General features: G+C 38.5%; 1 long non-coding RNA gene across 2 annotated transcripts; it reads right to left on the bottom strand.

The window, feature by feature from the left end:
• Positions 1–3,968: 3,968 nt before the first annotated feature.
• LOC141497868 (uncharacterized) lies at positions 3,969–8,819 on the bottom strand. 2 transcript variants are annotated; one of them, XR_012471476.1, is made up of 5 exons: positions 8,593–8,819; positions 7,675–7,788; positions 7,139–7,232; positions 6,546–6,638; positions 3,969–4,089 (listed from the first exon to the last, which is right to left on the bottom strand). It is a non-coding gene; the product is annotated as an uncharacterized LOC141497868 (long non-coding RNA). The 2 variants fall into 2 exon arrangements; XR_012471475.1 differs by lacking the exon at positions 3,969–4,089 and adding an exon at positions 4,969–5,044.
• Positions 8,820–23,572: the final 14,753 nt, after the last annotated feature.

A 23,572-nucleotide genomic window follows, 5' to 3' on the forward strand; every position in this document is an offset into this window, starting at 1 on the left:
CAACCCAAAAGTCATCCTGGACTCCTCACTTTCTCTCCTCCAGCCCCAAAATCCAACCCGCTGCCAAGATCTGTTGGTTTCACCTTTGTGACATCTCTAGAGGGATTGAGTATAGATGATTGGGGGAAGAGGGAAAAATTACAAGTAAATGGCATCTGACCATGATTGGGAGGAATTCACAGATTCCAGGTAGCAGAGGTGAGAAGGGTATTTATTCTTGGCATGGTCAAAGATACTGTGATGGAAAAATATCCCGAATGTGGGACATCTAGTACCTAACTTGCTTTGTACATAGAGTATGTGAGGGGAACTATTGTGAAATAAGACAGGAAAGACATGTGGGATTTAGATTGTAGAATGTCTTAAATATTAGGTTTGGTGTTTGGTCATGCCTGACTCTCTGGGACCCCACTGGGGGTTTTCTTGTCAAAGATACTGAACTGGTTTGGCCATTTTCTTCGCCAGCTCTTTTGACAAATGAGGAAACTGAGGTAGGGTGAAATGAATTGCCCAAGGTGACACAGTAAATGTTTGAAGTCACATTTGAACTCGGGACTGACTCAAGGAAGTCAGGATCTGACTTCAAGTTTGGCTACAGCAAGTTAACTGCCCAAATATCAAGTTAAGAAATTTATATTTATCCAATTGTATAGGAAACCATTGAAAAATTTTAAATAGGAAGATGACATGGTCAGATTTTATTTTTTTATCTGTAAGATTAATTTTTGAATTTAATTTTAATTTTTCAATTACATGCAAAAGATAGTTTTCAACATTCTTCTTTTTGTAAGCTCTTGAGTTTCACATTTTTCTATCTTCCACCTTTCCTTCCCTGCTCCCCATGACAGCAAGTAATCTGATATGTATCGTCAGCAACACTGATTTTTGGAAAATGTTTTGAATTCCAAATTCTCTCCCTTGCTGTCTTCTAACCCAGTGAGAACACAAGCTATGTGATATCAGTTATACACATGAAGTCATATAAACTCTATTTCCAAATTAGCTATACTACAAAAATAAATAAAAGGCAAGAAACCTAAAGTGAAAAAAACTCTCCTTCAATCTGCACTCAATTCATCAATTCTCTCTCTGGAAGTAGCTGCGTTTTTCATCCTGGAAGCAAGGAGCCCAATTATGAGGCTTATGCAAAAGTCTAGGCAAATTGACCTGGCCTAGAGGTTAGGTGAGTAGAGAGAATAGGATGCATTCAAGGAATGTGGCGATGGAATCTAGAGGAACCTGAGGGGTTACCAGGATTGAGAGAGACCCAAGTCAAGGAATCACTAGCTGTGTGACCGGGGTTAAGTCACTTATCCATTCCAGTTTCTTTATCCATAAAATGAGCTGGAGAAGAAACCCCTCTTTGCCAAAAAAAAACATAACAAAAAAAAAAAACCCAAATTGGGTAGAAGAGAGTTGGACACAACTGAAAGGACTCAACATTAAAGAGTCCTTACAAACTGAGTAACCCTAGATGAATTCTTTAACCTCTGTCTGCCTCAGTTTTCCCACCTATTAAATAGGGGGTACCAATAACAAATACATCACAGGGTTATTGTAAGAATCAAAATATGCTGATTTTTTGTAAAATGCTCTGTAAAACTTAAAGTTCTATTTAAAGGATAGTTATTATTGTGACTAAAAGGATGATGGTATCCTCAACAAAAATAGAGAATTTGGAGGAGAAATGGGTTTGCATTCCAAAAGATGGAGACAACCCATATAAGTACAATTTCAGAGTAAATGGTCATACTCAAATATCAGGATAGCAATGCCCAGTGATCCAAAAGGGTCTGCATCAGAGTAGATGGCAAGGTCCGGTGGTCCAGAGGATACAGGATATGGTTGACAGACTTTACTATTGGGGAAATAATACATGGATGAGGTTTTAAAAAATTCTTCCAAGTATTAAAACTCACTGTGGCAGAGCCATAAGTAGATACTTTTACAAGTAGCTCATAGATTGTGTGTCAAACAAATTGTTCAGTCCTCATATCTGATTTTTTTTTTTTTGGCAAGGCAAATGGGTTTAAATGGCTTGCCTAAGACCACGCAGCTAGATAATTATTAAATGTCTGAGACAGGATTTGAACTCAGGTCCTCCTGACTCCAGGGCCGATGCTCTATCCACTGTGCCACCTAGCCACCCCGTCATGTCTGATTCTTTATGACCTCATTTAGAGTTTTCTTGGCAAAGATACTGGAGTGGTTTTTGCCATGTCCTTCTCCAGTTCATTTTGCAGATGAGGAAACTGAGGCAGACATGTTAAGTGACTTATAGAGGGTCATGCAGATAGTCTTTGAGACCAGAATTTAACATAGGAGATAGTCTTGTTGGAGCAAAAATATGGTTGAGGGATGGGGTTAGAAAGCAAGGTAAATTGGGGAAGGAATTCACACCAATCCCATCTAGAAGCTTCCTATTCTAATTATCTTTTTTACTGAAGGGCTACAAGTGTAGTATATTCCCAAGAGAATGTTGGCTCCTTAGAGATAGAAATTGTTTTGTTTTTGTCTTTGTATCCTGAGTATCTAGCACATTGTCTGATATTTAATAAACAAATTAATATTTAATGAATGATTATTTAATGCAATGACCAACATGATTTCAGACCATGCTCTCTGACAGAGAGGTGCTGGACCCAGGGTGAGAGAAATAGATTTTTTTGGACATCGCCAATGTATACTTGAGCATGCCTAACAAGAGATTTGCTTGAGTTTTTTTAGAAAATGAATTTTTGTTCATTAAAAAATGTTTTTAAATGCTTCTTGATGAATGGATTGATCTACCAGACTAGGCCCCATCATGTATAACAATCATACAAACCATCTCCCACAATGTAGAACAGTCATATACACTGTCTCCCCTGAGATAATGCAAGATCCCCAAGAGCAGGGACTGCTTAGTGTCTGTCTCTATAGTCCAAGTGACTGGTACAAAGCAGATTGAATACATGATTATTTGCCTTTGAAATACATTTTTATTGATATTTTTTTCATATTTCCAATTCCCCCTTTCAGCCTTTCTCTACTCCTTTCCAGAGAACCATTCCATATTACCAATAATTTAAAAAATACTTTTAATAATTAACAAAGCACTTAAATGTTGGTAAAATAAAAATATTAATAAAATAAAATATTTTATTTATAATAAAATATATGATAAATAATAAAACAATCTGAAAATTATTTTAAAAAATAAAAGAGGAAAAAATGAGCAAAACCAATCAATGCATTAAAAAAAGATCTGAGAATATATGTCACAACTCTGGTCCTCCTACCTCTGAATAAATGCTTGTTGAATGAGCACATTACATTGGATTCAACTTGGGGTCACCTTTCTCAGTCATGCCAGGGCATTGAGAGGTCCTACCATATGCAGTGACTATGACAAGTGTCTGTTCCTTCCTTGTGTGTGATGTTGTCAGTGTGGCCCTCCATGCAAATATGGTAGTATGGTGAACCAGGAGGGCCTAACCAGATGTACTGGTCACATTGCTTCCTAGGACAAACAGGCCTATGGCTAGTGACTTTCATGAGGCTCCTTGAAAGGAAATCAAAGGCTTGAGTTTCCCTCCCTCTATGATCCTCCAAGATTATACCCTACCCCCACCCCACCCCTGCCCCACCTCCTGGCTCTACCACCCCAAGGTGCCCTCACTAGGATACTTATAGCAGTGTGTGATCGGCTGAACAGGCCCTGGGCCAGAACAGATTGGCAGTGCCCACAGCCAGGAAGATCTGGAGCAGGTGGTGGCCTTATCTGCAGGCTGGCAGACCAAGTTACAAATCCCTGATCTTGTTCTTTCTGTGGGTCAAGGTTACCTGACATATGATTCACAGGTCCAGTCTGTGCCTTACATGCCCTGCCAGGGGGCTTGCAGGTGCCAGGTGTATCAAGTCATCTCCAACCATTGACTGCCTCCCAGAAAGAAAGTTCCTTTCCCTCCTCAGAATGTACAGAGCTCTGTCTCCCCTTCTTGGGAAGGTTTCCAAGGATCTCTGAGGGTGTCTTGGCCACAGAATTCAAACAGTAGTGAGACTTCCTTTTTTCTTTGCTTTGCTTTGCTTTTCCTCTTTTCAAAATACCTACAGATATGGGGGGAGTGGGGGAGGGAAGTAAAATTGGGGGGGAAATTGTAAAACTCAAATATCTTTAATAAAAATTAATTTAAAAAATACCCACAGATATCTTTTGGTTTTATACTGAAGCATACTATGTAACCCCGGGCAAGACATTTCACATCTCGGTAATCTAAGTAATTAAGACTCTTAAGTGTCAGAGAACATGCCAAACTACATTTTTACAGGGAGTGTCCAGCTCTGAGAATTCTTTATTTCAGTGACATCTCAGACTCGGGCTCTCTCTCTAATTTTTGTATTTACATTACATTCATGTCCAAGTACATCACTCCCTCTTCCCTTTCCTAGTAAGTCATCCATTGTAACATTCTCAAAAGAATGAGAGATGAGACGAGAGAGAGAGAGAGAGAGAGAGAGAGAGAGAGAGAGAGAGAGAGAGAGAAACAGAGGAAGGGAGCAGGGGAGAGGAGGGAAAGAAATAGAGGGAGAAAGAGAGAGAGAGAGAGGGAAGAGGGAGAGAGAAAAAGAAGTTTAATAAAGCTAAAATGTCAATTGACAATGATGTAGTATCCCAAAAGTCTTAGTGCATTTTTGATAACTTCCTAAGAATAAAGGCTAAAATTTCACAAAAAGAACATTTGAAAGCTTGATTAATTGAAATTTTAAAATATTGGTACATTTCTAATTAAAAATTCTAGATAATCACCAGATGTCCTATAAATAGCTCCAATCATCTTTCAAGCTTTGTTAAAAAATTTTTCTCAACTGCTGCTGCTCACGATTGAATGGACTGCATTTGATTTTTTTTAAAGAATGTTTTTATTTATTTTTGACTTTTACAATTTTCCCCCATTCTTGCTTCCCTCCCCCCACCCCCCACAGAAGGCATTCTGTTAGTGTTTATATTGGTTCCATGTTGTACATTGATCTCAGTTGAATGTGATGACAGAGAAATCATATCCTTAAGGAAGAAAAATAAAGTATGAGAGAATAAAATTACATAATAATATAATGCTTTTTTTTCTAATTTGACAGTAATAGTCTTTGGTTCAAAGTCCATAATTCTTTCTCTGGATACAGATGGTATTTTCCATTGCAGATAGCTCAAAATTGATGGACTGCATTTGTAATCCTAACCTCATGATCTTTCAAAGAATGAGGTTTTGATGCTTACACAATAGGATTGACATGACCCCCACAAACAAAAAGCCTTATTGAAATAAATCAGGTGATGGAGGTGACCAAGCAAAAGGACCTCTTCTACTGCTTCATTAGTCTGAGAAAGTGTCATCCCAAAAGCATCATGAACACGATACATAATTATTGAATGTCCATTCTTATTAAAATTAAAATTTTATTATACAAAATTTGTAAAACTAAATGTAAAAGAAATTTAAATAATTGACCTCTCAAACAATATATTTGTAAGTTAACATTTATGCTTCTGAAATTATTAAAGTTTAAAATGATATCAAGACTTTTAAGACATCCTCTATTGTACAAGATTATCCTCATTGGTGGATACTGATCATTTGGCAGTGGAATTGAATGGATTTTAGTGTGTTTTCATGTGTGTATATGTGCACATGTGTGTATGCACACATAATTAACCACTTCAATAAACAAACCAGGGATTCAATACTTTTTAAAATAATTATATTTTTGAGATATACAGGGTTTTGTTTTTTTTTGGTAAGGGCATGCCCTTAAATTGGGGAATGGCTGAACAGAATGTGGTATATGAATGATATGGAAAACTACAATGCCATAAGAAATGATGAAAGGGATGGTATCAGAGAAACCTTGGAAGACTTGTATGATTGTGAAGTGAACAGAGACAGGAGAATTTTCACACTAATTTGAAATTTATATATTAAAAACAACATTGTAAGGACAAATAACTTTGAAAGAATTAAAAATGCTGCTCAAGGCAATGACCAATCATACTTTCAACGTACCTATGACTGAGTTAATAGACTCAAGATCCTGAACAAAATGCAAATTTGGGGGTCAACATAAGACTTTGCTTGGCTATGCATATTTGTTAAAAAAAAAAAGGATTTTTTTTTCTTTTCTTTCAATGAGGGATGGGAGGGAAGGAAAGAGGGTAAATGCTTGTTAATTATTTTAAGATGATATATTAAGGGGTGACTAGGTGGCACAGAGGATAGAGCATTGGCCCTGGACTCAGGAGTACCTGAGTTCAAATCCAGCTTCAGACACTTAGTAATTGCCTAGGTGGCGTAGTGGATAAAGCACCGGCCCTGGAGTCAGGAGGACCTGGGTTCAAATCCAGTTTCAAACACTTAATAATTCTAGCCGTGTAGCCTTGGGCAAACCACTTAACCCTGTTTGCCTTGCAAAAAAACCTAAAAAAAAAACCTAAAAAAAAACCCTCTGCCTAAAAGTCTGACATCTTGGAGATTTGCCTAACCTGTTTAGAAAACGTCATACCAACTTACCAGTTTCCAGGGCTATCCTTCCAGTCCAGGCTCCTGCTCCAAGAAGGAATTTCTCTCACATCCTTTCTACAAATACGCTTACTCTTCATTTGCCTAGAATATTAATTTTATCACATAGAATCTCTTAGGGCTGGAAGGGAATTCAGAGACTATCAAGTCCAGTTTGGACCTGCCTAAGAATTCCTTGACAAAATATGATAATCTAATTTTTTTGCTTGAAGATAACAAATAAAGGGATACCTGCTGCCTTCAGAGAAGTTTTTTAAAAGAAAGTGTCCCTTACATGGAGGAAAAACCTCTCAGTAGCTTCCACCAGAAAACTCTAGTTCTGCTCTAGTTCTGGCCTCCTGGAATAAGCCTGGCCAAATGGAATAAGTCTAAAACAGTAGTAGTAGTAGTAGTAGTACTAAGTAGCAGTAGGTAGCGGAAGTAGTAGTAGCTATCATAAGTGGAGTAGGAGTACAAATATCCCTGCAAGTCTTTGCTAGATGCCTTGATCATTGCAAAGAGAAAAAAAAAATCTTTCTTCCTGCCCCCAACCACAGGTACCACTCCCACAAATTATTCCCAAATCTACATTTCTTCATACTCACAAATCTTTTCAAAAGTCACTTGGGGTACTTTCAGTGCCCAGCCTCCATTAGTCAAGAGGATTGCTTCCACTGATTCAATCAGAGAAAGGTACTCCTATGTCATAAAGAGATTAGAGAGTAGATAAGAGGTATACCTTGGAGATATTGAAGGTACATTTCCAGACTACTACAATAAAGTGAAGATGGCAATAAAGCCAGTTATACAAATATTTTGGTTTATCAATGCATATAAAAGTTATCATAATGCTTTACTGTAGTCTTTTAAGTGTTATAATAGTATTATGCCTAAAAATTAAATAAAAACATTAAATTCAATTAAAAGAGATAAAATCAAAAAATAATAATAAAATTAAAATATTTTATTGATAAAAATTACTAATCATCATCTGAGTCTTCAGTGAGTTGTAATCTTTTTGCTGGTGGAGAGCCTTGCCTCAATGTCAATGGCTGCTGACTGATCAGGATTTCTCAAGGTTGGCAGTGGCTTTGGCAATTTCTTAAAATAAGACAACAATGAAGTTGTCTCTTCCTTTCACCTAAGATTTCTCTGTAGCATGTGATGCTGTTGACAGCATTTTATCCTCAGTAGAACTTTCAAAATTGGAGTCAGTCCTCTATCCTTCCTTATTGTTGTATCTTAGGGAACAGGCCTGCAGAGAGGGAGAAAGATGGGGAATGGCCATTATCAAGTTCAGTTTCTTAGACAGGTGAGGTATCCCAAAACAGTTGCAGTAGTATCATCAAAAATTTCTGATCACAGATCACAGATCACCACAACAGATATAATAATGAAAAAATTTGAAATATTGTGAGAACTACCACAATGAAAGAGATACAATATGAGCCCATGATGTTGGGAAAATGGCGCCAATAGATTTGCTCAAGGCAGAGTGGCAACAGACCTTCAGCTTGTGAAAAATAATGCAGTATCCTTGAAATGAAATAAAGTGAGGTGCAATAAAACAGGATACGCCTATATATCCTTATTGTTAGCATAACACCTTGATATTACATTCTGAATTTTCCAGGGTAGGCAGCTAGCCAAAGATCAACCTTTCTGAACTCATATTTACAAATATCATAGGAGTCAGAATAGTGGAGGGAAAAGAACACTGATTCTGTAGTCACAGGATTTGGGTTTGAATGTCACCTCCAAATCTTTCTATAACTGTGACCTTGGACATATCATGTTACTCTTCTCAATTCAATTTAGCAAGTCCTGGTTTCATATATGACATTGTATTCGCTATTAGGAATATAAGGACAAACACAAGACAGTGCCTGTTGTGACGGAACTCATATTTTAACCTGATAAGGGAAGTGAAAAGAATAATATATAGACAGATACAAAATTTATGTCAGTGGTACCTGTAGGTCATTTTTTCCCTTTAGACTAAAACATCTGAACAGTAGAAGTTGCAAGATAGGTGTGTGGGCTGACCACACCCACTTACCTCCTTAGAACTGTACTCAAAGGTGATCTCTGAGCCCCAGCTGTCAATCCAGTCTCCATTGACACCTGCACAGGTACTGGCAGTCTACCAAGAGCTCTACTGGAGAGCCAAGAAATGATGCCAGCTTCCCAAAGTCTACCTCAATGCTTGGAGTGCTCAAACCTGGGGTTTCAAATGCAAAAATCATTATCGTTCAATAGTTCATAAGTTTCTCAAACCTGACTCAAGTTTCCACGGCCATTAAAATTCTTTTCTCCTTTCTCTTTTCACATGATCCAAAGGATTACAAATATAAATCAGAACACATTTACTGAATGGATGTGGAGGAAAGATGGAGAGAGAGAGAGAGAGAGAGAGAGAGAGAGAGAGAGAGAGAGAGAGAGAGAGAAGAAGGGACAGGGAGCAAACTAACATTAAAACTCTCCAGCTATGCTGGTGAAGGTCCAAAATCTGAGCTCAACTTCTGTCCAGGAAGCAGCTGTATCCAGAAACATAACACATCCTTCCAAAATCACAGAGAGAAAAACAATATTCATTCCATAATGAGTAGTAACTCCATTTTGATTCCTATAAAAGTGACTTTCTATTACTCTGGTCAGGGTGATGGTCTATTCCATAATGTTTCTCCTTCAGATAATGTTCTAGGTTCCTTTAGATTCTATCTGTCCTACTGACATCCCCTAAAGATCATACATATTTTTATGCATTTGGAAAGAAAAAATCTATTAGGCCTTCCCTGATCAATAGATTTTTCACCCAACCTAGTTGATGAAATCACAAAAGAGAAGGGACAGGTAACAGAAGCTGAGGTGTAGAGGTATGCAATAAAAAAATAAAGGCTTACTTATACTGTTACCTCTTTTCAGAGATGAAATTCTCTGATCATTTGATGAAATTAAAGGGCAGCTAGCCATTGGCTGGTTAAACAAGCTGGGTCTTGGTGTCCCTCAAAAAAGTGAGCCACTTTTAGTGAGGAGTTAAGGCAAAAGGCAACCCTGTAGAGTGTCTTTTCTAATGGCAGAGAAGAGAGATAGACATAAAAAAAGAACATAGTTTGAGAGAAGGAATTGTTCTTTTGTTTCTGAGTCTTCCTCAAACAGATGATGGGGAGGAAGGATTAGGAGATTATCTTTTTTTTGCAAAAGTATCTTGCAAGTGGATAGAGCACCAACCCTGGAGTCAAGAGGACTTGAGTTCAAATTTGACCTCAGACACTTAATAATTACCTAGCTGTGACCTTAGGCAAATCATTTAACCCCACTGCCTTGAATAAAACAAAAGAAAAAGTGCAAGCCTAGTGAGTTAAGGTATGAAGCCAAAGGAGCTTGGTGAATCAAAAGAGAGTCAGCTCTGGTCATTGGGAATTAAGCTATGGAGAGGTACAAGCTCAGGGAGCTTAGCTGAGTGACCTGCTTGGTAAAAATGTTGTACCAAGGGAAAGCAGAATGACTGCACCATGAAATGAGAAAAGGCTTCAGGGTCTGAAAGTATTGAAGTTATGATTTACTTTGGTCCTGTGTGTTCCCTAAGACTGTGCCTTTCCACAAGTGTACCATATGTGGATACTCTGATTGCTTACGTGTAACCTGTATCAAATTACTTATCCTCTCAGGAAGGGAAATAGAGAAAGAAGAGAAAGAATTTGGAACTCAAAATTAAAAAAAATGAATATTAAAAATTGTTTTTACATATAATTGGGAAAAAAGTTAAATATTATCCATATGTGTATACCTCCTTGTCTTAGTGACTGTGTATTTGTGGGCTATTTTGCCCCATGTTTATGGGGAGACTATTTTGTAGCTATTGGTCTTATGTTGTCATTTCAATAAATGCCTCTACTTTGAGTTATCTTTATCCTGTGGCTGACTACTAAAGATAAAAACGCTAGTGGGGGCTCTTGTTGCTATCCTTTTAAGACTTCAGATCCACAGAGTACTAGGAAACTGGGTTGGTCACTCCTAAGAGGACTCACCATCAAATAAATGCTGTGAAGTAACCCAAAAAAAAGCATTACAGGTTTTGGTTCTTTTCTCCTGCAGTATATTAGCTCTTTGAAGGCAGGGATTCATTTTCATCTTTCCATCTCCAGTACTTATATCTCCTGTGATTGGCAGCAATTAATACATTAATCAAATCAATAAACATTTATTAAACACCTACTATCTTATCCTGCATTCCTATCACATCCTTATCCCTAGACGTTCTTATCAGCGAAATGATTGATATAGCACTGTGGGATTTGCAGGTAGCTGAACCAGCATCTAAACCAAGGGAATCTGAGTCCAAAGTCAACGAGTTTCCTATTCCTCTCTTGTAATTTCTCTAATTTTTATTCATCCACCTAATGTTTACTGTTCAGTTATGCCCTTTACTTCATCCCAATATTTGGAACTGTGTGTTCTTGGAAGGATAGGGGCTTTCAAATTTGGTTGGTCCAGTCCCTGACACAATGCTACATGCAGAATCAGATGAGAATGAGAATAATGGTCACATCTTTGTCTTCAGATCATATTGCAAGTGGGTCTTTTGAGAGAAATAGAATGAAAATGGTATTGGATTTTGTCTAATTATAATGACCAAGCTTGGTCCTGAAGAAGAGATTTTTTTTTTAAATGTATCTCCATTCCTTTTTTGTTTTAGGTTTGTTTTTTTTTTTTGCAAGGAAAATGGGGTTAAGTGACTTGCCCAAGGCCACACAACTAGGTAATTATTAAGTGTCTGAATTCAAATTTGAACTCAGGTACTCCTGACTTCAGGGCAGGTGCTTTCTCTACTGCGACACCTAGCGGCCCCTCCATTCTTTCTTTATATAGATAGGTAAAGAACATTGAATACATTGTCAGATGGCTGATACATCGTTTTAGAAATTTTATGGAATACTTTTTTTTCCTGTTTTGTTTCTTGCTTCTAGGGATTGTTCTCTGGAGAGGGGTGATGGGAGGGTGGAAATGGTGGATATAACTCCAACTTTGGAAAGGTGATATAACGCTATAGCATTTAAAAAAAAGAGATAGATATTGATTATATAAAATCCCTCAACCAGTCTTCTCATAGAAAGACTGTATTGCCTGAAGAGGTGACTTGACAAATATGACTGAAGGCTATGTCTGTCAAGCCCTAAGTTCCAGCTTCTGGGCTTCTGATTGGTGAGAGTTCAGTATCTCTAGCCTAGCAATTCCACCCAGCCAGTTCCCTTTCCCTTAACCCTGTCTTGTTCAGCTGATTTTCCACTTCTACTGGTTAAACCAGAAACCACTTCAACACCAAGTTCCTATAAAGGACTCATCAGTAACTGGTCTTATGCCTCACACACACCATCCCTGTGACTCCTTCCATGGTCACCACTCTCCACATATATTGGTATTGTCTATTAAAGGATATGTTCCTTCAGGGCAGGGACTATCTTCCTTCTTGTATTTATATCTCCAGTGCTTAGTCCAATGTCTAGTACATAGCAAGTAATAATTTCGTTCAATCATTTTTCAAACACATCTCACTCTTTCCTTGACAAAGATCCTGGAATGATTTGCCATTGTCTTCTCTCACTCATTTTCCAAATGAGCTAACTGAGGCAAACAAGCTTAAGTGACTTGCCAAGGGTCATAGAGTTATATCTGAAACTGGATTTGAATTCAGATTTTCTTGACTCCAGATTAGCTTGCACCATGTCCCTGCTTAGTGACCCTAATAAGCAATATGTCTGTGTGAGTAATCCCCCCCCCAAGAAAAATGAGCTTCTTGAGGGCAGGGACAACTTTTGATTTCTTTGTATCTCCAACCCTTAGCAAAATGACAGAGATATAGTAAAAGACTTAATATATGCTTGTCATTTTCCATTCATTCATTAAAAAAACTGAAAATGCAATGGGGAAAAAAATGTGTGGGTCCAGACTAGACCCCAGAGAGGTCCCAAGAAGAGTCAAAAAGCAACCTCAGAGCTGTGTTCCAGAGCCCACATTGCCACCTGAGAAGAAAAAGCTTTGCTGAACAGTAAGAGATGATCTGAGGGGAAAATTTTGCTTTTATCTTCATCTCAACCACTACCTGCTATTAGAGAGGTGGAAACTTCTTGGGAGTCAGACAAATAAACATATGAAAAGGCCCTGAAAAATCTCAGACTTGGGATTTTTTTTTTAGGTTTTTGCAAGGCAAATGGGGTTAAGTGGCTTGCCCAAGGCCACACAGCTAGGTAATTATTAAGTGGCTGAGACCAGATTTGAACCCAGATACTCCTGACTCCAAGGCCAGTGCTTTATCCACTATGCCACCTAGCCACCCCTAGGGATTTCTTTTGTTTAAAATACTTAAAACTATATTGCAAAAGGAGAGCGGTTCATTAAGAAATGACCCTATCAAGAGAGAGTCCTAGAAAAGGAGCATTCCATCCCTCCTTCCATCAACAAATTGTAAAAGAGACTTTACCTGAAAGAGACCAGAGATATTCAGGTCCTATTATCCAAGTGATGAGTTTTCCCAGATGTGTATGCTCCCTACTCATTTGCCTTATATTATGATTTTGAAAGTTTATACCTACTCTCCCCTATGATGAGAAAGTGTGTCCTAGGCTGAGAGATGTAATATTACATTTTAATTATTGTCCTCTTGCTTTCTGTTTAATGATTTCTAATTAAGGGTTAGTGGTTGTCCTGGCTAATTGTTCATTGGGAAACATGCTGGTGGGGATTCAAGGACTACAGTTGTGAGTAATAAGTGTCTATTTCCCTAAAGGGTTACCCTGTAGAATGGAAGGTTATTTCAGCAAATAGGGCCACCCCACTTTAATAACCCAAGCCTGCCAGCAAGAGGGAGACTGGATGAGCAAATCAACCCGGAGAGAAAAGAGATGAGTAGAGATTAAGCATCACAAGCTATACTCTCATAACATTCAAATTCAGCTCTCTTGGATTCTGATCTAACTTCAAAAAGAGAGAGAGTTCTGAGCATCCTTTTGTGTCTCTCTAGATGCTTCCCCGTAACAATCTGACCTCTGGCAAAACGTATTTCGAGGAGATTCAAGGAGATAATGTTATTTCAGAAAATGAAAGAAACCTGGGTGTTGGATGGTGCAATTAAAGGAACGTGGGACAGGAATACAGCAATTATGAAAAATAAATACGCACACACAGATGAGAATTATGCAAGCTTTCTACCTTGCTCATGACGCCATCTCCTGGCAAGATTTGGAATTTCTCTTCATTTCCACAAAGTGGTAAAGCTTTATGATATACAAGAGTTCATCGGCTCAAAGAATTCAGAGCTTCAAGGGACCTTAGAGATCATTTAGGAAATCTTAAGATCATGGTTTTAGGACTAGAATCCAAGTCCCGAATTTTACAGATGAGGAAATTGAGCCTGAGAGAGAGATCAATGCCTTCTGGTGCCCATAGGATGAGTGTCTGAGGCAGGATTCAAATCCAGCTCTTGCTAATACAAAGTCCAGTGCACTCTTACTTTATTTAATATATGACATTCTTATCTTTAAAATTATAAACAGTGGAAGATGCTGAACATTCAATTTCAACCACCTCATTCCTCTCTTTAGTGTACCACCTCATTTTTCTTTACTTTGAAAATGAGGTTAATAAATAATAGCTTTAGGGGTGGCTAGGTGGTGCAGTGGATAGAGCACTGACCCTAGAGTCAGGAGGACCTGAGTTCAAATCCAGCCTCAGACACTTAACAATTACCTAGCTGTGTGGCCTTGGGCAAGCCACTTAACCCCATTTGCCTTGCAAAAATCTAAAAAAAATAATAACAATAGCTTTATTATCCGTTCCCAAGTTTGTTGTAATCCAATGACATAATATATGTAAAGCACCTGGCAAACCCTCATGTTGACAGAAATGTTAGACATTATTATTGTTAGATGGGTTTTCAGAACTGCTGAGACAAAATGACCTACTTCTCTCATCATGGCAAGATTTTGAGTCCATTACCAGTACATAATGTACAACGTTCCCAATTTTTGTTTTTGCAAGGCAATGGGGTTAAGGGACTACTTACACAGCTAGGTAATTATTAAGTATCTGAATTCAAATTTGAACTCAGGTCCTCCTGACTCCAGAGCTGGTGCTCTATCCATTGTGCCACCTAGAGCTGTTCCCACTTTTATAGACAAGGAACCTAAGGCTCTGGGACATTAAGTGACCTGTCCAGGGTCAAGAAAGGCAACGCAGTATAGCTACCTTGGTAAGGAAGACTTGTTCCACCATACTGACCAATACTGACTATGCGACCCCAGGTAAATCACTTGATCTATCTAGTTGCTTTAGGCCGCTATCTTAAGACTTTAAATTGCAGAGCAGATACTGACCTGCATTTGGAGAAGGAGTTTCTTCATCAAAGGTTTCCTAGACTAATGAAATCACATGTCACTCCCTATCCTCATCTCTTGACTTCAGCTTCAATATGTTATTCAAACTTTAGTCCATTCATTTATTCTTGTTAACTGATGAAACTATCACTCAGCATAATACCCTGATATTTAGTTTCATTATAATTATTACTGTATTCAATATATGACATTCCTATCTTCAAAAATTATAAACAGTGGAGGATCCTGAACATTCAATTTTAACAATGTGGATTAAAAACTTACAATCAATTCCACAGTTGTTTCATTTGTATCCAAATTTTGAATAATTAATATCCTTATAAAAATTTACATAATGAATAGCCTTAGTTCAAGTTGGTAAAAAAATACATTATTGAAAATCTTGTTCCCAGGACCAAGTTATATAGTGAAATCATCATTCAAAAGAAGTGCCCAGGGGCGGCTAGGTGGCATAGTGGATAAAGCACTGGTCCTGGAGTCAGGAGTACCTGGGTTCAAATCTGGTCTCAGACACTTAATAATTACCTAGCTGTGTGGCCTTGGGCAAGCCACTTAACCCCATTTGCCTTGCCACAACCTAAAAAAAAAAAAAAAAAGTGCACAGAGAGAGAATTCCCAAGCCCTAAACATTTCCAACCTACTAGCTTTTTTTTTTGCATTTCCAACCTGCTACTTTTTTTTTTAAGTATTATTTTATTTTGGTGAGTGGCTCAGGAATTTAAAGGCTTAGGATTTTGAAATGGGGAAAAAGAAAATAAGGAAAGAACTCTGAAAGTTTAGCTATTCAATTCAATTTTTAGGAAATGTTTTATTAATGTTCTTTTTATATTGCTTTTACCTCCCAGATAGCTCCCACTAGGGGCATACTGGTAAATGTTTAAAAACTGAACCTCTGAGAGAGAAAAATATATATGACACTCTGAAGCTTAGTCTACATTAGTAATATTTTCTGTATCGCTTAAGTCTAGACAATCAACAACAAATCAATAAGTAAATCAAGCAATAAATCAAGTCCTGATTTGTACCATTTTTCAATTTCTGAAGTGTAAAAGTTCATTGAAAATTTAACAATTAACTTTCACAAGCTGATTCCAGTCACTACATTTCTGACTTTTTCCTTTCCCTCATAACAAAAAATAAAGAAGGAAGAGGAAGAAGAGAAGAAAGAAAAAGGAGGAGGAGGAGAAAGAAGAAGCAGAAGCAGAAGCAGAAGGAGGAGGAGGAGGAGGAGAAGAAGAAGGAGGAGGAGGGCAAGGAAGATGAGGAGGATGAGGAGGAGGATGAGGAGGAGGGAGTGAGGGGGAGAATGAAGAGGAGGGAGGAGAGAAGAGGGAGGAGGGGAGAGGAGGAAAGAAGAGGAGGAGAAAGAGAAGGAAGGAAAGAAGGAAGGAACACGTTGGCTACAACTCATGATAGATACCTCATTAAATACCTACAGTCTACCACCTCCTGCTCACAGAAGAGAAGCATATTTCATTGTCAGTCCTCAAGTCAAGATTAGTGACTGCCTTGATCTTGGTTCTGATGCATTTCAATGGTGTTTTCATTTACATTTATTGTGACTATTTCCCCCTCCTGGTTCTGCTTATTCCTCTCTGCATCAGTTCATTCATGTGTTTCTTCTCAGACTTCTTTATATTCATCATTTCTTAGGACATAATGCTATGCATTACATTCATATGTGACAATTGGTTCAGTCACTTCCTATTCAATGGACACCTGCCTTATTTTCACAAGTATTGCTCTAAATGTTTTTCTTTCCCTCTGATTCTAATCTTCTAGGAGTATGACACCTAGTAATGGTATCATCAGTTCATTCTCCTTCTGACCACTACAATCACACAATTCAATTTTATTTGAAAAATATTTCTTAAGCCCTTCCTTCACCCTAGCCATTTGTTGGGATTGCAAAGACAAAAATGAAACAATCCTTATCCTCAAGTAGCTCAGTGGAAGACAATGACATATAAGCAGAAAATGAAATAGGAAGATGCTTTTAAAGGAAAAAAGAGCACATAAGATCAGGAAAGGCTTCACAAAGATAGTAACATGATCTGAGCTTTGAAGAAGAATTACAGAGAGAAATGGAGGTGAGGAGAGAGGTCAGTCAAGAAATGGCAGATTGATTGTCCAAAAGCCTGTGGTTTATGGTCCAACCAGGTGTTTTCATTTAGAGAGATCTAACAGGGACAAGTCTTTGGGGAAGGACTACATTTCCCAGAAGATTCTGGTGCTGAAGGACAGCCCTGAATGAATTAACCAAAACTATAACTCTGGTAAAACTGCAGGCTGGTTTAAGAAGATCTTTCCAATCTCCAATCCGGACAAACAAAAGACTCTTGCATCGTCCTACAATGGGGAGGAATCTCCTTCTACCAAGGCAGCCCAATCTACTTGGGAACAGATCTCCTTGTACTGGCATTAAGCCCCCACCTGTCTCTCTGTCTCTTTTCCCCATTGTTCCCTGTTCTGCCTTTAGGGATCTCCACAAGACATCCCTTCAAAGGCTAAGAGAACTCTCCCAGCTCCTCCCTTGCTCACACCCTCTTTTCCAAGCTCAATATGCCCATTTCCTTTCACTGATGGTGTATACTCAAAATCCTTCACCATTCTCATTGCTGTCCTCTTCAACTAATTAATAGACTTTGACATAATCACAGATGTTTGAGATGCCATCTAGTCCAGCCCAAATACAAAGGCATCTCCACTGGAATAGTCCCATCAGTGGTTCTCAAACTTCTGTTTAAAGTCCTTCAAGGAGAGGAAACCCCCCACTCACCTCCCTGGACAGCACTTGGTGCCAGGAAATTGGTTCTTCACTCTTTTTTCACATGACAACCCCCCTCTTCAGATATTTGAATAGAGAGATCAGATCCCCACCCCAGGGTCTGCTTTCCTTCAGCCAAAATGTGCTTCATGAAGGTGAGGCACTTTGCCATCCTGGCTATCCCCTGGATTTTTTCAAGTTTCTCAGTCCTTCTTTAGCCACAGGACCCAGAACTGAACAAAGGACTCCAGAGGAGATCTGAAAAAAAGTGGAAATAAAACCGGGCTTGGAATTAGGAAGATGCATCTATCCTGAGTTCAACTCTAACCTCAGACCCTTTCTACCCATGTGACTCTGGGCAAATCACTCCCCCCCTCCCCGCTTAGCTCAGTTTCTTCATCTGTAAAATGAACCAGAGAAGGAAATGGCAAACCACTCCAGCATCTCTGTCAAGAAAACCCCCAAAGGGGTCACAGACATGATTGAAACAACTCAACTACAACACAATGGGGTTATTGCCACTTTCTGTTTCTGGAAGATATGCCCCTCCTATTGTAGCCAAAGCTCACCCTGGTTCTTTTGGTTGCCATATCACATGTCTGATACAAGTTGAGATTGCAGGTCACTAAATCCCCGAGATACTTTTCAGAGCTACTGCTCTTTGTCCATGCTTCCCCTTCTTATAGTCTGTGGCATCAATTTTTTGTACCAAAGTGCAAATTCGTCCCTATTGAATTTCATCAATCTAGTGCACCAGCCTTCTGGGAAACTTTCTGACCAGCGTTGTGGTAGCCAGTTCTCTTTCACAGCCAGCCACTGTGGTAGCTCTTCATCACATCTCTAAGTGTGATGAGCAAACTATCTTTGCTTTCATCCAAGTTACTGAGAAAATTGTTAAACAGCACCCTAAATCATCTCATTTGAATCTCATAACAGGAAGATACAAAAGATATTATTATATCCATTTTACAGATGAGAAAACTGATACTGAGAGAGTTTGATTTGCACATGATCACACAGCTAGAGTGAGAATTTGACCTCAGATTTTCCCGTCTCCAAATATAGAATACAGACACACCACAGCCACCTCGCATTGCAAAGACCCCAACGAAGATGTCTGAAGGCCCTAGGCTACTTTATAACAGTGCCCTATTCTGCCATAGAATTTCCCATCGGAAGTCTGAGGTAGTAGAAAATAGGGAGTAGATTCCTGGATGAGGAGGATGTTAATAGCTGGCTTTGGACATGCTAAGCAGCTAGGTGGCGCTCCTGGACCTAGAGTCAGGAAGACCTGAATTCAACTTCAGTTGAAGGTGTTTACAAGCTGTGTGATCCTGAGAAAGTCATTTTACCCTGTTTGTCTCAGTTTCCTCATATATAAAATGAGATGGAGAAGGAAATAGCAAAGCACTCCAGTATCTCTGCCAAGAAAATCCCAAATGTGGTCAGGGAGAGTTGGACATGACCAGAAAAATATAATAAAAGATCAAATCTTTGTAAAGTAATTCCCAAACCTTAAACACAAAGGGGCAGCTAGGTAAATAGAGTATTGGCCCTGGAATCAGGGGATCTGAATTCAAGTCCAATCTCAGACACATAATAATTACCTAGCTGTGACCTTGGGCAAGTCACTTAACCCCACTGCCTTGTAAAACTTTTTTTTAAAAAGAGCTATATAAATGCTAGTGATGATGATGATGATGATGATGATGATGATGATGATGGAGTCTAAATGAGATGAGACTGCATTGTAGATTCTGGGAAATGCTATTAAGAATAGGTAGAATCAGGAAATGGGACAAGTTCCAGGAATGGCAAATAGTTCAGCTTGATGACGAGAGTCTGGAAAGGGAGATTGCATGAAATCAGGTTGGAAAGGTTGATTGGAGTCAGACAGTTGGGCCAACTTCAGATTACAGAAGGGCCTTGAGCACAAGCTTCAGGATCTTAGATTGGTTCCTAGAGATAATAAGGTAATGTTGGCACGGTCAGATCTCTGTCCATGGGAGGTCACTTTGGGAAGCCTGTAAGGAACAGATTGAAAAGAAGAGAGACTTGAAGTGAGAGATCAAATAGGCAAGAGGTGATGAAGGCAAAGCTATGGGGTGGGGAGGCGGGGAGCTGTCAAGGGTTAACATGTGGAAAAGGGGATGAATGCTAGGGGAGGGAAGAAGTGGTACTGACAAGAGTTGGCAACCAATTTGATGTAGAGGATGAAAGAGAAGGAACAAAGGGGGAATAGAATTCAATTTGATTTGGATCTGTGGTTTTCACTGGTATGAGGCACCCCCAGGGAAGGGCTCACCCTGCTACTGCATCTTAGAACTCCTCAGCAATGTAATGGTCTTAGAGAATTATCTCAGGCACAAGAAGTTGTAGGTCAAATTTGAACTCAGATCTTCCAGATTCTAGGTCAGTTTTCTATCTTACTATAACAATGGTTGCTGTTATGTTGAGTTATGTCTGATTCTATGTGACTCCATGGACTTCTGGGATTTTTCTGGCAAAGATCCTGGAATAGTTTGGCATTTCTTTCTCCAACTCATTTTACAAATGAGAAAACTGAGGCAAATAGGGGGTAAGTGACTTGCCCAGGGTCACACAGTTAGTAAGTATCTGAGGTCATATTTGAATTCAGATCTGACAGACTCCAGACCTGGTACTCCATCTACTGTACCACCTAGATGCCTCTATAACAGTGATATCAAATTCAAATATAAATGGGATCACCAATACACACATAATGATCCCTATAGGTCTCAGGTGTCTGAGATCAAATTTGAACTCAGGTCTTCCTGACTGTAGTCTAATGTTCTATCTACTATAACATCTACTAGCTTTCCTTATAAAAATGTTATCAAACTCAAAAAGAATTAAGGATCATAAATTTATATATAATATCCCTATAGATCACATATTGACTTGGCTTTAAAATGTAATATTATCAATATTATATATATATAAATATATTAATTATATATTTACTTATTTCATGAAATCTTTCCCCATTACATTTTTTTTTAGATTTTTGCAAGGCAAATGGAGTTAAGTGGCTTGCCCAAGGCCACACAGCTAGGTAATTATTAAGTGTTTGAGGCCGGGTTTGAACTCAGGTACTCCTGACTCAAGGGCCGGTGCTCTATCCACTGGGTCACCCAGCCACCCCTCCCATTATATTTTAATCTGGTTCTGTCCTCATTCCAAGTGTTGAAGCCCAAATATAGCCCTTACTTTGCCTTTTTTTTTCCTTTCAAAGCAATGGAGTTAAGTGACTTGCCCAAGGTCACACAGCTAGAAAATATCAAGTGTTGGAGACTGAATTTTAAATTGGGTCCTCCTGATTCCAAGGCCCACACTCTACCTGCTGAGCTTTCAAACTGCTCCCTGTCCATTTGCCTTTTGACACTTCTGAGCTAAGTTATACTGCTTCTTCCTTTCACCATAGAGAATAGAAATAACTGTGAATATACATCCTGTCCCCTTCACCTATCCCTCCTTACCATCATTAGCACTTTTTTTTTTATAAATCATCATCATCCTCATAGCTGACATGAAGGTCTGGCAAACACTTTACATCTATTATCTAATTTGATCTTTGCAACAGGCCAATGACTCCAGGGCCGGTGCTCTATCCACCGTGCCACCTAGCTGCCCCTGTCCTTCATTCTCAAAGAGGACAATGACATCAGGGAGGTGATGTCATGATAAACAAACAAATTGGATTTCAGTGAGAGGAAGCTGTGCAAAGTCACCGGCTTCACTTTCTCCTCCAGAGTCAACTAAGTCCAGGCATCAGATAAGGATCAGACAACTGGAGATGGCTCTGGATGCAGAGGGAGACCTTTGCCTTCTTAAGCTAAGGTCTTTCTCAGTCTGACTAAAACAGCATCCATTCAGTGATTAAGGCTAGGCAAGAAAGAAATGAAGGCAGATATAATTACCAGAGAGGGAATATTAGTTGTACCATTCTTCAGGGTATTGATGAAGGCCAGAATGTACTTTCTGGAATTAAACATGGAGGAGTTGCCAGATTTACACAAACTGTTCCGGAAGGCAGTTAAATTCAGGAATAACTAACACAATGGCTTAGAATAATCATCTAATGTACTTTGGCCTTTTGACTGTTTAGAGAAATCATGCCTCATAAATCTGAAGAGCATTGTGGGTGTAAAGATAGGAAGTTCATTGAAAGAAATCTTGTGAAAACTGACAGATCTCTAGATTTTTTTGCTCCTTTTGGAAAACTTCAAAGAACCATAAAATGGCAGGACACGAAAGGATCTCCGAGGTCATCCAATCCAACTGAAGTCATAACTGGGGTGGGACAAAAGGACTTCATCTTCAGGTCACTTTAAATTTATAAGGCACAAAAATTGAAATACTGTAATTTTTAAAAAGAGCTCATGTTTATGTCATAACAGAATTTAAGTTCCCAGAGGGCAGAAACTATTCCATTTTTGTCTTTATATCTCCAGTACCAAGAAGGATTTCTAGAACATAGAAGGAACTTAATAAATGCTTGCTGATTAATCAACTGATATATATATATATATGTATGTGTGGATATATATTATATGCATAATTAGAGATAAGTTATTATTTTACTATATTATATATTATACTTTACTATATTTATACTTTATATTTTATACTTTACCATAATTATAATTTACTATAATATTATATATTATATTAATAACAAATTGATCATTTGGGATCCAGATTTTTCTTCTCTGTTCCTTCATTGAGGCCCAGCTCCTGTGGAAAGTCAGCCTCTGAAGAATATGACTGATTAAGATTACCTCTAAGCCTTAAGAAGGTTTTTTGGATCTTGGGCTGGACCCCAACCAACTAGGAGACCTTCTATTTAGAGTGTAAACAGAATCTAGTATGGGTGAGTTCTTACTGGGAGGAAAAGAGCCCCTTTCTTGCCCCTCTATTAGAGTTTAGGGTGACTCAGTTCACAAAGGAGAAAATCAACCAGAGTTTTCTGGATGAAGATGGATTCCCCTGTCCAGATTGTTGGAGGCAGATGAGTCTCATGATCAAGCCACATTCTCAGCGGAAGGAGCTGAAGACCTCTAGTCATCCTCTGCATTAAATTTCATACTAATCAGGGTTAATTTTCACTTTCAAAAAAGTATTTAAGGTTTTCAGGCTCTCCATGATTTTTGTTTTTGGTTACAAAGAGAAAATATTGATCATCACTTTGTTGAGTATAGGCTAGTCTAATTAAAAATTATTAATAATTACTCAGAAACTGTCAGAGTTTTTCATTCATCACTATATCTATCTTTCCATCCATCCAACTATCATCTACCTATCCATCCATCATCTATATATCTATCTATCTATCTGTCTGTCTGTCTGTCTGTCTGTCATCTATCTATCTGAGATCCAAAGACTCAAATGAATCTAAGATTTCAATCAATTTGTATGTCCTTTCCAACAGTGCAGATTACAACACATCCACCTCTAACTATTTACATGACACTTATCCATGACTTTCCACAGGTTTTGCCATGGGGAGTACACTCAATATGCTGAACCTCACTTTCTCCTGACATGGGAGAAGGCCAGTAAAACACTGACCATCCACTTGTCATCTCCTTCTTGCCATATCATAAAATTCCAGTTCTGCTTTATAGTTCCTCATGGATTTTATGTTGGGGTTGACTCACACCCATCACACACTTCTCTGCTGCCCTCTGTGCACTATTCATTCTCAATTCTTCAGAGCTGTTGTGTTCCATTGAGAAGGTAGGGTGGCATCCACACCCAGGAGCATTTCTGGAACTTTGCCTCCTAGTGTTTTCTCAACTCCATCTAGGGTTTAAAATATTAAATTGTTCATGTAAAAAATTTCATAGTTTTATCAC

The sequence above is a fragment of the Macrotis lagotis genome, chromosome X (assembly GCF_037893015.1).
Source record: "Macrotis lagotis isolate mMagLag1 chromosome X, bilby.v1.9.chrom.fasta, whole genome shotgun sequence".
NCBI lineage: Eukaryota > Metazoa > Chordata > Mammalia > Peramelemorphia > Peramelidae > Macrotis > Macrotis lagotis.